Source organism: Puntigrus tetrazona, chromosome 14 (genome assembly GCF_018831695.1).
Source record: "Puntigrus tetrazona isolate hp1 chromosome 14, ASM1883169v1, whole genome shotgun sequence".
Taxonomy (NCBI): domain Eukaryota; kingdom Metazoa; phylum Chordata; class Actinopteri; order Cypriniformes; family Cyprinidae; genus Puntigrus; species Puntigrus tetrazona.
The window spans coordinates 20,734,333-20,748,063 of NC_056712.1; the positions used below are offsets into that span (position 1 = coordinate 20,734,333).

The 13,731-nt window shown below is 36.5% G+C and overlaps 1 long non-coding RNA gene across 2 annotated transcripts in view; it reads right to left on the bottom strand.

Annotated features, from left to right (window-relative positions):
* Positions 1 to 406: 406 nt before the first annotated feature.
* The window catches only part of LOC122357422, a 47,270-nt gene continuing 33,945 nt past the window's right edge, over positions 407 to 13,731 (bottom strand). For both annotated transcript variants that reach the window (XR_006252474.1, XR_006252475.1), the window contains exon 3: positions 407 to 568. This is a non-coding gene — a long non-coding RNA (uncharacterized LOC122357422). The remainder of the gene's footprint in view (positions 569 to 13,731) is intronic.

The following is a 13,731-nucleotide window of genomic DNA, read 5'->3' on the forward strand; positions in this document are numbered from 1 at the left end:
GTAAATGTAGAGAGTTTGTGCCTCTAAATGTAAGTATGGAGCCTCAGCTGAGGCAGAGTGACATCATCGAGTAATCACTGGTGAATACAGATCTGAAGAATCATGAGCACAGGTCTGCATTCAGTACAGACACACACACACACAGAGAGAGAGAGAGAGAGAGAGAGAGAGAGAGAGAGAGAGAGAGAAAAGGAGAGTCCTCCTCAGGGCATTTAGCATCGCAGGCTTCAAGCAGTTTCTACAAGACACACATACAGCTAAGGAACAGAAAATGCACAAGCCAAGTGTTTTTACGAAAAGGCAAAAAACAAAAGTAAGTTCAAATGAAACTTAAACTTAAGTAAAAGATATAAAAGCATTAGCAAAGTAAAGAAAAACACGGATTGGGTTGCACACAAACCTTCAGGCTCTGAGCTTTCTTTGAGGACGACTTGCTTCAGTGGGCAGCAGAAGATTTCATGACACTTAGCACGAAAAGGGGAGCCTTTACCCCTTATATCCGCAGAATGGATGGAATCCTGCCGCAACATAATGTACTCCTGGGTACCTGGGGCAGCATCATCCTGGACTGCGGTCGGGCCACAACAAAATGAATGCAGGGTTAGAAAGGGATAGAGCGCTCCAAGCAACAAAACTATTTCAACACAATGAGAGAAATAAGCAAAGAAAAGAGACAAATATAAATGACAACAATAGGTCATAATAATAATAATAATAATAATAAGCAACAACAGTAACAAGATTAGCAGAACACATAATATACAGAAGAAAGAGAAGAAGAGAAGGTAAGACACAAAGAAAAGCATAACACACAGTAGGACTGGGCGATACATAACTTTTTTACAATAATGTTTACAATAATGTTCAATGATTTCTCACTGTATAGAATTGTTTAATTACATTAATTTGCATACCATGGTCATTTTAAAGGACTATATATATATGCAAGAAGTGATTTACAACAAAAAAAGTTAAAAATGACTCTTTCAGTGAAATAAAGACAATAATTTCAGTTATATCGCCCAGACCTGGTACACACTATGTCACAATGATTGAAACAATATGACAGCAGTTAGTTAAGCATTGGGATCTAGGATAAGGTGGTAAATTAGAGCAGGCAGGGGATTTGGAGCTCTTCTGGCTCTGATCAACTTGGTGTTGGTTGTATGGTTGTTCTGGTGCAATTTCAGGTGCATCAAAAGGAAAACAGAAACACCTGAAATCTGTTATTTGGGGTGATGAGCAGGGTCAAGAGTGCAGAAATGGACAAAGCCCCAATGAAAACTTACTGCGTTGGAGCAGGACATACCAAGAGACTGTTTCTAAAGTGTTTTCTTCAGTACTAGAGCAAGTCAGTCCAGTGCAAGCATGCATCATCTTCCAGCACAGGCATCTTCTGCATCACACATGCATGGAGGAAGCATCTCAAACTGTATATGGGATAATATTTACATATAGTGTTCACATATGAACAGCTGTCATTGTTCCAGGACTGAGAATGGGCTTTTGTAGCTAGATTCTCATAAAATTTAAAAATGAAAAACAAAAAGTTAAAAAAGACTAAATGGGTCCTTTGTAAAAAAGCAATGACTAAACAGTTTGTGATATTTTTCTTTAATTATTGTTTTAAATATTAATTTTGACTATGTCCATAACAGCTTTAAAGCAGCTAAAAAAACAACCCAGGGTCAGGGTTTGGCTGGTTAGGATTTGGAGGGAAAAGCATCTTTCAGGCACGGACTGCCATTAAAAAAGTATGTAATTTTAATGTTATTTGACCTTGACTTCTGAATCTCTCTTTACACAAGCAGGCTAATGCTTACTACTAATTCAGGCGCATGCTGTGAGAGGTTAATAGAGGGTTTCATTTCCTGGTGCTTGTACAGTCTACTTCGCCCTGAAATGAAATGCACTAATAAAGTTCACACTGCTGTTTTATAGCATCTCCCTTTTCCAGTGTCATGATTTGAGGCCAAACACAACCACTGCCAGAGTGTTTAACAGCATGGGTATTAAAATTCTTCTTCGTGCCTCGCTCCTCTGACTCTATCTCTCTTTCTCTTTCAGACATGTTATTAAAGACAAAAACATGAATGGTGGTTAAGAGAAGACCTGTCATCTTCTCCAGGTATGGCCTTCACTGGTAGGTGGAAGTACACACAGAAACACTTGGGGACCAATTTACTTAGGTATGAAGTGCAGGTGCAATGACAGCCTCCTTCTATTTTAAGCTGTGAAATCTATTATACTAGAGATTTTCCTTCTGGTGAAGGAAGTCAGTTTATGTGGCCTTTTTTGACCTAACTTTTCATGATAAGCTGAACAATGCTGACTTTGCAATTGTCAGTATTTATAGTATTTACCAATCAGTAAAACTATACCCAAAATTACTAAAAAGTGAAAAAAAATATATATTAAATGAGTGGCACAAGACAATTATCATTACTGGTAAGTGGAAAACAATTTACTCAACATTGACACTATCTTTTAAACATTTCAAAATGTAAATGATTTTCATTGTGAAACAGTAAATATAATATAAACTTTTTAGTATGATAATGCTGGAATTAATTAAATAAATAAATATATTTTTTGTATGACAAAGTTTTATTATATTATTATTACATGACAGTCTGTTAAATAATAAAATAAAACAACTAAAAATATAATATATGCACACATCTCCATATATATAATTTAATAACAACAACATAGTAATAATAATACCTTGTGTATGCAATATGCAGTGTGCATGTAAGAAAGATTGTTACTTCAAGGGCACATTCCGCCAGGTTCTCAAAATTATGCACTGCCTTGAGGCTATAGGTTCTTTTTTATTTACACAACCTGAAGGGGAACAGTCAATTATTCCCTCCAGAACGCAGTCTCCTTTTGTCTCCAACGCACTTTGAAGGTCTTAGTCCATCAATGGTTATTAATAGCCATGATAACAGCAGCCCCATAAACCTCAATTAAAACGAGGGGCATACTGGACCGTGCTAAAAGAGCTCTTTACCACTTGGAGCGGCATGACATGGCAAAGCGTGAGAGAGAGTGCACGGATGGGTCGCAGGACACTGATGGATATGCAGCCTGTCGTAGCTCCGCCCTCCCTATCAGCTGGGCCTTCAAAATGAGCTGTCAGCCTGTGGGGTGATGGGATATGATCTACAGCTCATGGTTTTGCCCTGCGCTGATTAATGTCCCTGTCCGTGGTGCTGAAAGCCAGTCGCTCAAACTCCAGAGAGGAACTTGATGGAAGAAAGGATTTAATGACACAGAGTGCATAACCTTCTGCTGTTTACATCACCTTGCCCTCCTGAGTTGAAGGTATCATGTGTCACAAGTTGGATGCAAAATGACCCTTAATCAAGGGAGGCAATAAAAGTCAAAAACCAAATGATTGGTGATGGCTTAATCCATAATAGTCCAGAAGTGTACATGGGTTACAGTTACCCTGCGTGTCAAAGATCAGAACAGTTAATTTACAAGGGGCCTCGATGCACAAAGGCTTCAAGGACAGGACTGACGCTATCAACTGCTCTGAATTATGACCCTGCCGCAGTTTGAACATTTAGGCCGAGAGCTCGCTGCAGATTGAGGTCACGAAGTTTAGCAGCAAGACAGATTTAGAGGTGGACTGTCTCAGTTTGTACAATTCAAATGAGGGGAAGTCAAAAGCCATTTCAATCACTCTCATTTTGCACAAAATGCCAGTTAACCGTCTGATGGAAACGAACATCGCCATCAGCTGCTCCAGCAGCCCTGAGGGAGCGTGCGCTTAAAATACCAGCACTTTAAATATCATGTGTATCTGAGTCAAGACTACTTTCCGGTCTCTTGAGATCTTCTTCTAAGTTCCTCAGCCTTGAGGAAATGGATTTAATTTTTATTGCTGTGTCATTCCGAAGCTCTGTAAGCTGTGGTGAAATCAAGCTTTTCTTTACATCAGTAAACCACTTTATTCTCTGCTTAAAGACAGAATCCATATTTTCCACAGCTTCAAATGCCTGAGAACCGTCAACATTCTGCAGAAGGAGAAGGAGGCTAGTTTCAAAGTAGGGGCTCTTTCTAATGATTTGACTGACCTGAACATTTTCGAACTCAATTCAAATCCTATAGAAGCAGCTTTAAAACTAAACGTTTTTTCTTTTCTTTTTTTTTTCATTTCAGACTTAGGTGCATAGTTCTTAGATAATAACAGTTTGAGATTCAGTAAGAATGAATTTCAGAAATAATTTGCAAAGTGAGCTCATCATTCATATATATCCATTGAATTTGAAGCTTGCACAGACACTGGATGTGTACAAATGATTTTTGAGTAATCAAATATGATTTAGTAATTTATTTGAATTGTATTGTGGTTAAAATAGCATAGCACAAACAAACAGTGCAAACTACATTACTTACATTACTTATAATAATTTATATAAGATATATATATATATATATATATATCATATTCCTGGTATATATATATATATATATACTATATAAATATCACAAAGGTTTCTATACTGTGATCATTCCCTGGTATATAACATTAGGACTGTTAAATAATGATATAACATTCAAATTATAATCATATTCTTTCCACCCTTAATGTTCAAACAACATAAAAACTATGCTTATTTGAAATCCTTTATGGTTCTTTAATGACATCCTTTCACTAAGTACTAAGAATGAAGACCAATTCACTGATACAAATACCTGCATTATAATAAATGCAAATGTCTACAGCTCTAAAATTGCACATATATAAAAAATTGTTCAAATTTAAGATGTTGTTATAACAGTGAGTCATAGCAGACATGATGCCAACAAAAAAATGTAATTAAAATTGTGATTTTTTTTAAATGAATTCCCCAAAATACTAATGTGTACTAATTTAGAAGTTACTGTTTAATCTGACTTGTTTCATTATTACCTAATGACCATATTGAGCCAAGTAGCATTCTGCATTATGAATGCTGTCAGAAGTTTTTTGCTGTAATAATCAACAAAAACCCTTTTAACTAACCCCCCAAAACACTTTTCTGTCACGGGTCCTCATCCAAGCAACACCCAACACCCTCTAAGTCAGGAACACATGAGAGTGTAACGGAGTCATCTCACACCCTTCATCATCACCCCCACCTCCCTGTCACATCAGCCCATTTAACACAACACAGACCACCTGATGCCTCCCTCCCACAGGAACACACAGCTCTGACGCACAGGCCATGCCTGATTCTCCCAGTGCCTCTGTCAAACACACACAGACAGGCTCAGCTCCTCCCGGCCCATTCAGCCAGTGACTAACAGCTAATCAGAGGGCATCCAGAAATGGCCCTGAATGGGCTTTTATGACCCCCGCCATCTCCAAAGATAAATTTGTTAGAAATGGTCAAGCGAACTTACGTCACAAAGTCCATAAAAGCAGGATAGATGGGTTAAAATGAGTCACAGTCCTGTCACTGCAGCCAGTCCTGGCTTTATTTATTTAACAAAAAAGTATGTGTGTGTGTGTGTGTGTAGTATACTGTACACACATCCACACTTATTTAAAAACAAAAACACTTCTTTCTGACATGCACAAGCATGTTGATTAAAAACTAAATTTGAATATTTTTGGTTGCCGAACAATGAATAGAACTGCAAAATTGGTCTGTCACACCTACATGACTCATGCGGAGGAAAAGTTACACCTCCAGGTTCAATTTAAAATAGAAACAAGCATGAAGATGATTGCAACAAATACATATCAAGAACACCAGTGATCACGAGGAACAGAAAATACATAATTTTTGTTGTGAAGTGGTTCAAAAGATTCATTGAAAGAACTCAACTCGAAAATAGAATTTTTACACACTATACTATCCAAATTTGTGTCACTATGTATACTTGCACACATACTAAAATGTATATTCAGTAATCATTATTGCCATTTCTGTATGTCTATAGACTTAATCTTTTATATTTATTTATTAAACATGCACTACTGTTCAAAGGTTTGGGGTCAATAAGATTTTTATTACTTTTATTAATCTAGGGCACATTAAGGCCAATCCTATTTCTATCCCTTAGCCCTCCCCCTTTCCCCTACCTATCCATACCATTTTTAAATACATTAAAATAGAAAAGTTATTTTAAATTGTAATTCAATATTTGCTGTATTTTTGATCAAATAAATTTAGCATGAATATAAGAGACCATTTTAACATTCTGAGATATTTCAAGATTTTCCGTGACTTTGGGAATCAATTTTGCAACTAAGGATGAATTTATATTCAAGGACACAAAAAATTATAATATTCTAATGCCAGTTCACCATCGGCAAGCCATGTAGTTAATTGACTGCCACTGCTGTGAACATACAAATGAATCACAACAAATATTCAATCAGTAGAGAAAGAGAACATCACACACATCTCATTTGTGACTTAATAAGGCTCTGGTGCTGGTTCCCTTGACCAACCTCACTTTTCTTCAGAGGCTTTAAAATTAATTTAGATGCGGAGATACTCCCAATTTAAATGCTAACGTAAAGGTGCTGATATGCTTTCAAAGGGTGACCTTACGCCTGCCCACATTCATTTATCATCATGAGTCACCTTGGCGTACAAGCCTTAATACGAATACACTCCCTTAGGTCTAACTGAAAGCAGAGTGGCAAGTTTGCTTACATTTGTACTGAGAGTGTTTAAGCAAGAAATGCTGTTTAATACAAGAGAGCAAAATCATGTTCTTTGTTGAAAGCACAAAGACAGGTTACAGTAGGATTGATTACATTATTAAAAACCACAAGTCTAATTAGCTCTTGAGGTATTTACACTCTCGTTCTACAGTAACACAATCCTAAGCGCTCTCATAGGTGGACTGAATCTCTCTGTTACTGGAGGGCCTGTGGCTGTCTAGCATGACATCTGACTGTGATTCTCATTCTCTAGACACTGCATGAACTAAAAGTACACATCCTCACACATAAACAACACCATCTGACAGGACCAGCACAGCTTTTCTGGAGAAGTTGGGTGATAAAAAAAAAGAAGAAGCAAGAATTATGATCATAATTTATGATGCTATAAGTGAAGGGACAAAATGTCCAATTCCTACATGATAACTGGCCAAACAGTTCATTTTACTTGTTTCGCATTTTCCAAAAATGCCTTGTATGTGTGTTAGGGTGGGTGATATGTCAAAATCTTGTATCAACTTAATGGTAACAACTTATTTTGGCTTTTATTTTTTTGGTGCCATAGAAATTTTATAATTATTGTTACCAGTTTGCTTAAAAAAATTAATTAATAAAAATGTGTGTGTGTGTGTGTAAACTGTAAACTGATAGTGATTAAATAAGAATAAAAAACTAGGCTTGATCAAACTACAGAGAACAAACAAATACGAAATGCTGCATACATTAAACATTGGTGATTTTTTTTGTTTCTTTTGTTAATTGATTAACATAAATGACAGACAGCAAGAATATTAGACTGCAGTCATTTTAAAGGGTTACTCCACCCCAAAATGTGAATGTTGTCGTTAATCCCTTACCTACATGTCATTCCAAACTCATGAAATCTTCGTTCATCCTTGAAACACAATTTAAGATATTTAAGATGAAAACCAGGAGGCTTGTGACTGTCCCACTGAATGCCAAGTAAACAGTACTGTCAAGGCCCAGAAAAGTATAAAAGACATCATCCGAATAGTCCGTCTGCCATAAGTGGTTTTTCTGTGTGTTATAAAATGACGAGAACACTTTTTGTACGCAAAGATTTTTCTTTTGGGGTGGAGTAACCCTTTACGTGTTGCCTGGATCCAATATACCATTATACATTTTCTTTTTTTTATTTCTCAGCTGTTTGCTTTAACGTAGACCTACATTAGACCTACTGCTTCTACAAGAATACTAATAAAGACAAGCATTTTTTTATAAACAAGTAGGCCTATATGTTAATGCATGTTTAATTGTTCAACACCTATAAAACAGCAAAATAACTCTTGAGTAAGTTCAATACTAAGAAGCAGTACCTCTGCAAATTTCTACCTGTTAATTGTCTACCGGTATGTCGCTCACCCCTAATGCGTATTATTCGCTTTAATCCTCAATACTTATCCATTCATTCTTAATAATATCTAAATGTGCTTATGAACATCTTATCTCCAGCAGAGTAATCTCCAGTAGTGCAACAAATTACTATAATTTTTCATGCATGCACTGCGAATCTTAAACTCAACATGATGACAGACAACAGGCAGAAATGCTGGAAGTTTCTGTGTGTGTGTGTGTGTGTGTGTGTGTGTGCCCCCTGTGAGGGAGAATATAGATGGGCCGCATTTAAAGATGGCAGCGTGTGGAGAGGCCACACGGACTGACTTACTGCTTTCCACCTCAAGATCTCATTCAACAAGGCTCCTCTTCACAGGAGACGACAAAGTACAGTCCATCACTGTCAAGCAGGTTCTCTCTCTGGCTCACTATGTGTGTAGGTATGTAGAGATCTGAACGTATTCCCCTCTGGCTGGAAACCTGCTGAACTGCCCTTGGATTTAAGGTAACAACATAAACACGGGACACCGTGCGCATGGCTGAACACATTTAATACTTACAGGCCTGCACAGCTGCGCTTCTGAGTAATTAGCAAGGTTAGCAACAAAACAGACATCTGACTGCCATCGCTAAATATAAATAATAATGACAGACACACAGACAGACAGACATATAAATAGAAAGCGTAGATAGACTAGCTTAACTACAAAAACAATTGTACAAAATACAAAATTAAAACATAAAATTATAGGCTATATAAAGACAGTGACAGCAGTATTCAGGCGCAGAAATGTTATAATTAAGTGTAATACAATGATTACGTATAGGTTAAATACATATTAATTAATAAAATCTCATTTTACACGACTGCGCAGAGGCTGAACACGGAAAACGTCGCATGAGTCCTTATTTGACTTCTTCATTTGAATGGTCTGCAATTTCATGAATGTGTAAACTGGCAAGGCAAAACACTTTAACTTTAACTCAAAGATGATTGAACTTAACAGTTAATCCACGAATCAGGTAAGTGCCAAACCGCGGGGACTGGTCCATACGGATCACGGATTAACTGCGATCCATTGCACCCCTAATAGATAGATGGATAGCTAGACATTCCATCCATTATTCTAGATGGCACAATTACTTTTATATTTATCTAACTATATTTATATCATTTAAATTCTATTAATTCTACATCTTATTATATTTACAATTTTCTAGGTCCTGTTTTCTACCTTCCACATTTTTGTGCATGGTTTAGGAGTATGAGGCCATGTCACGCAACCTGTCCATGTCGGCATCTGTCTAATTTTTCTGCTTATCCCAAGTGACAGATGAATTTGCATCAAAACACTGTTAAGTTGATTAGACACACAGCCTTTGATGTCAACAAAAAATATACAAGAAGCATTTTCTCTTCCATTTTGTTGACAAGCCTGCTAACCTAACCTTTCACAATAAAATGGTGAGTTTCATTTTATATTTATTTTTAATTTTTTTTTAGCAGCTGCAGAACCACTGCACACATTAATATGCATTTAAAGAATAAGCTTACTTGTGCAGTTCGTGCATCCAAAAAGCTCCCTGATATGAAATTATTACTGTTATACTGTTGACAGTACAATGAATGTCCAGAAAAAAGCAATTCAGAAAAAAGCAAATGGACTAAAGTGAACAGCTGGCAGCTGTGCTATAGCCCCCAAAAGAGTTTCCTAGTTACTGATACGGGCTTAAATTTTGGTAACATCAAACATTAAGTTCCAAGTAAACACATCTTGCAACTGTAATGAGTGTGTCTTTCATCCATAAAGACTTTGTGTTCTCGGTGTGTGCTTTCTGCTCAGCTCAGAGCTGATGCGATTCCTCTGTGGTTTCTCGCAGTCAGAGCTGACTCATACGCATTAATGAAACTTCACCGCGGCCTCTTTTCACAACCTGAGAGGAAAGCCTCCAAAGATGACGTGTGAATCACAACGGCTCTCCAGACTGTTTTGACACTGCTGTCTCTCTGACAGGACCCTCAGAGCTGTTGACTGAGCTGCTCTTGATGGTTTCTGAATGCGCTATATATTTAAAGCACTGAAGTCAATCTTTCCTCTCAGGTAAATCCGACCATCTCTCTACCTCACATACACATGCTGCAAGTCATCTGCACTGAAGCTGAAAGCAAACAGATGTAAGAATTAAGTGGGATTAATGTTTTGGACCACATTTACTGAAGTCGACAGCTGATGGAAGCTAATGGGATTCAGTACAATACTGGGCCTGTTAGAGGCTGATTAAATCATTCATTATGCCAATTAAAGAGATTAAAATATGACAACATGCCGCCAAGGCCATGGTAAATATATTATGTAGAAACTTGTACTATTCTATAAGTACTGCAAAAACTTTGAAATGATTGCATCGGGGATCTTGTGTTCACACTGTGTAAAACATCAATAACTAGCTTAAATCTGCAGCTGAATACAATTGTTACTACTGATTTTTTAAAACCATTGACACTGGTTTACAAAAAAAAAAAAAAAAGAAAGATAGTGGAACCATAATTCATCTTTAAAATTAATAAATTAGTTTTTGTTAAGGTCTCTTATTCTGAAGTTTTTCTCAGAAGAACAAAGCAAAACAAATGAAAAAAAATTGGGCATGAATATTTTATTAAGATTTTTTATTGTTGTCATTTGTCATTTTTATAGTTAATTTCTGAATTAACAATAATGAAAATCATTATACTACAAAAAGAGAAAACAAAAATGAAAAACATAATCCTCATAATCATTAAACAAAATTGTTTTGTCATGTGACTTTCTCATCACCACCGACATTTGGTGGTTATCAGTGTATTTTAAAAGGTAAATAACACATTTCATTACTTTAATAGTTTTGTATATTAACATTATATCAGTAAATGAAATGATAGTATTTTACTGTAAATTTAACTTAAAATTTAAGTAAAATGTTTATGGTCGTATTCTGTCAACCACAGCTCACATTTTATTGAATTTTTTCTACAGTGCAGTTAACTCATTCAATATTCAGTTTCTCTCGCAACTCTGTCACAAACCTCCAATTTGTGCGAACTTTACTGCATCATTTTTATAGTGGGAAATTTTTTAGACAAACTTGATACTTGAAACCTAAATAAAGAATACATTTTTCACTAACACTTTATTTTAAGGTGTCATAATACAGAGTAATCAGCTAATTAGGTACTTAGTAGTAGCCATTGTTACATGAAATAAAGGTTTATTCCACACACAACTACAAACTACAATAAATAAGTAAACAATTCACGATCATCACTCTTTGCTTTGATATGTGTTATCATCTTCCACTAAATTCATCGTACGTCAGTAGGACACATGCTTGCGGCTCTTCGCAGAGCATTTAGCGCTATGTTATTCACTACCACTCACTTCCTTCCTCTCTCCCTCTATCTATCTGTCTGCTAACTGCTTTCACTCATCTTACACTTTGGAGGCTTCCCTCAGAGCTCATGTGTCTCAGAGCTGTAAGAGTGGGATTTCACACAACCCCAACTCACGGTGAGACGGCACCTCTCCACACCAGATACCAGTTCCCCAAACGGCCCGCGGAGGAAACCTCCATTCAATCATGTACGAGCACATTTACAGGCCAGACACTACAACGGTGTCATCATTCATCCCTCTGAAAACTCTCTCGCAGCGAAAACCTGAGCTGTTTCTGTGTTTAGTAAAAGTATACGTTATGATTTTTTTAGGCTATCCTTAGCTTCAGACAGCATGCCCACAGACATCCCACAGTCCATTTGCTGACCGTCTGATGTGCTTACAAATCTAGAAACTCACTCTTTAAATTCTCAGGGCCAGATTTACCACCAGTGCAAACAGTCTTTTAGCGTCAAAATACTACTGTCAGGATTTACTAAAGGTGCACTATGAAGAATTAGCGTTGAAAAGGCGTGGACTGTTTTTTTATGCACCTGACTTTACTGATGCCTTTGTATGAGTTTTCCCTTTCAGACACGCCGTAGTTTATGAGAGGATATAACTAAAATGTACCATGCACCACAACTTACTAACACTATTAGGACTACAACTAGAATTTGTCAAATAAATCACCCCAAAATCGAATGAACTAATTTGTTAATTTGTGCCCTAGATCTTGTAAACTCTAACAAACATACAAAAAAACAAAAAGTCCACCTGCAAACAAAGTCTTTTTAATACATAACAGTTTTTTCAGGTTCTCATGAAATATATATATATATATATATATATATATATATATATATATATATATGATGAGAATATATATATATAAAAATGTATTGTTTATTGTAAAATTTATGCATTTAAAAAGAATTTAAAAATAACTAATCTAAAAATAACACTTCTTTCTAAGTGGGCAGTTTTGAAAATAGGATGTATAGCCATATGGGCCTCTTTTAAAATAAATTTTATATGAACTCTAACACACTGAAAGAGTTTGCTATTTCTGGATGTCTGTCAATATATTGCTTTTAGGAGTTGTTGTGCTCTTAAAGGGATAGTTCACCCAAAAATGTAAAGTCAGTCTTTATTTGCTCTTCAACTACAAAACCTGTTCGTCTTTCATAAGTTGAAGTAAATGATAACAAAATTCTAATTTTTAGATAAACTATCCCTTTAAAAAAACTATATCTTCATGGGATATTTTTTATTAATGGCAGCATCACTAAAGCTAAGCCTCTTTCTCTGCTCTTGGTCTCATAGTACAAGGTTTTAAGAAAAGAATGTGTGTTTGGGCTTCTTAATGTCAGTTCTGTTTACTCTTCCATCCGTGTGTGTGCAGAGTCTGAAAACAGAGACCGGAGCTGAGGAGACTTGAGACTCCCTTGTGTCGATGTCGAGCTAACAGAGAGTAAATGGATAGTGAAAAGTACAAAGTGGAGGTTAGGAAGTAATTGATTTTTTTCTTCAGAAGACTCGCCGAGTTAACGTCTCCTATTGTCGCCTCAGATCCCCATTCAACAAACTTCTACAAAGAACAAGGGCTCACAAATTTCCTGATCCTACCCACTGGACCGAAAGCAATTGGGCTGTTACACAACAGTCGTCGGCTCTGTCTGGAGGCGCTGTCCGTACACATAGTGACAGCAGCGCTTCACACGCGGGCGGTCATCTCTTCCCAGAGGCTACAACATGTTGCAAGCTCAAAGTTTTGGCGTATTGTGCCAGGAGACAAGCTCTCATTGAGGTTTCAGTTTCTAAAGGACTCTGATCTGATCCCACTGGCCTGCTTCTCTGTGTTCATCTGCAGCCTTTACATACACGTACCATACTGGATATCGTGGTTCTTAGTTCACCCAAAAATTAACAGATGGTCATCCCAAATGACTAAATGAAACATGTACTCATTTTCAGGTAATCTGACAAATTAATGCCAAAACACTTTCACTGACACGAAATATAAATAATTGTTGAATAAAATTGCTACTATTTTAACAGTGTCCTTATAATTTCTGGGCCTGGGAACGCTTCAGTACTATAAATGGATGTCAGAAAGATCTTGTAATTCAGCAAAAATATTTTAGCGCCCCTATTTATAGGGAGTACCCAACAACAGGCTAAAATGCAAGCAAGGTCAAAAAACACTTACATTTTTTTATTTATTTTCACCTTATTTGTTCAACAAAATTTTGTTCAATGATTAATTTCTCCAAACCTCTCAAATTA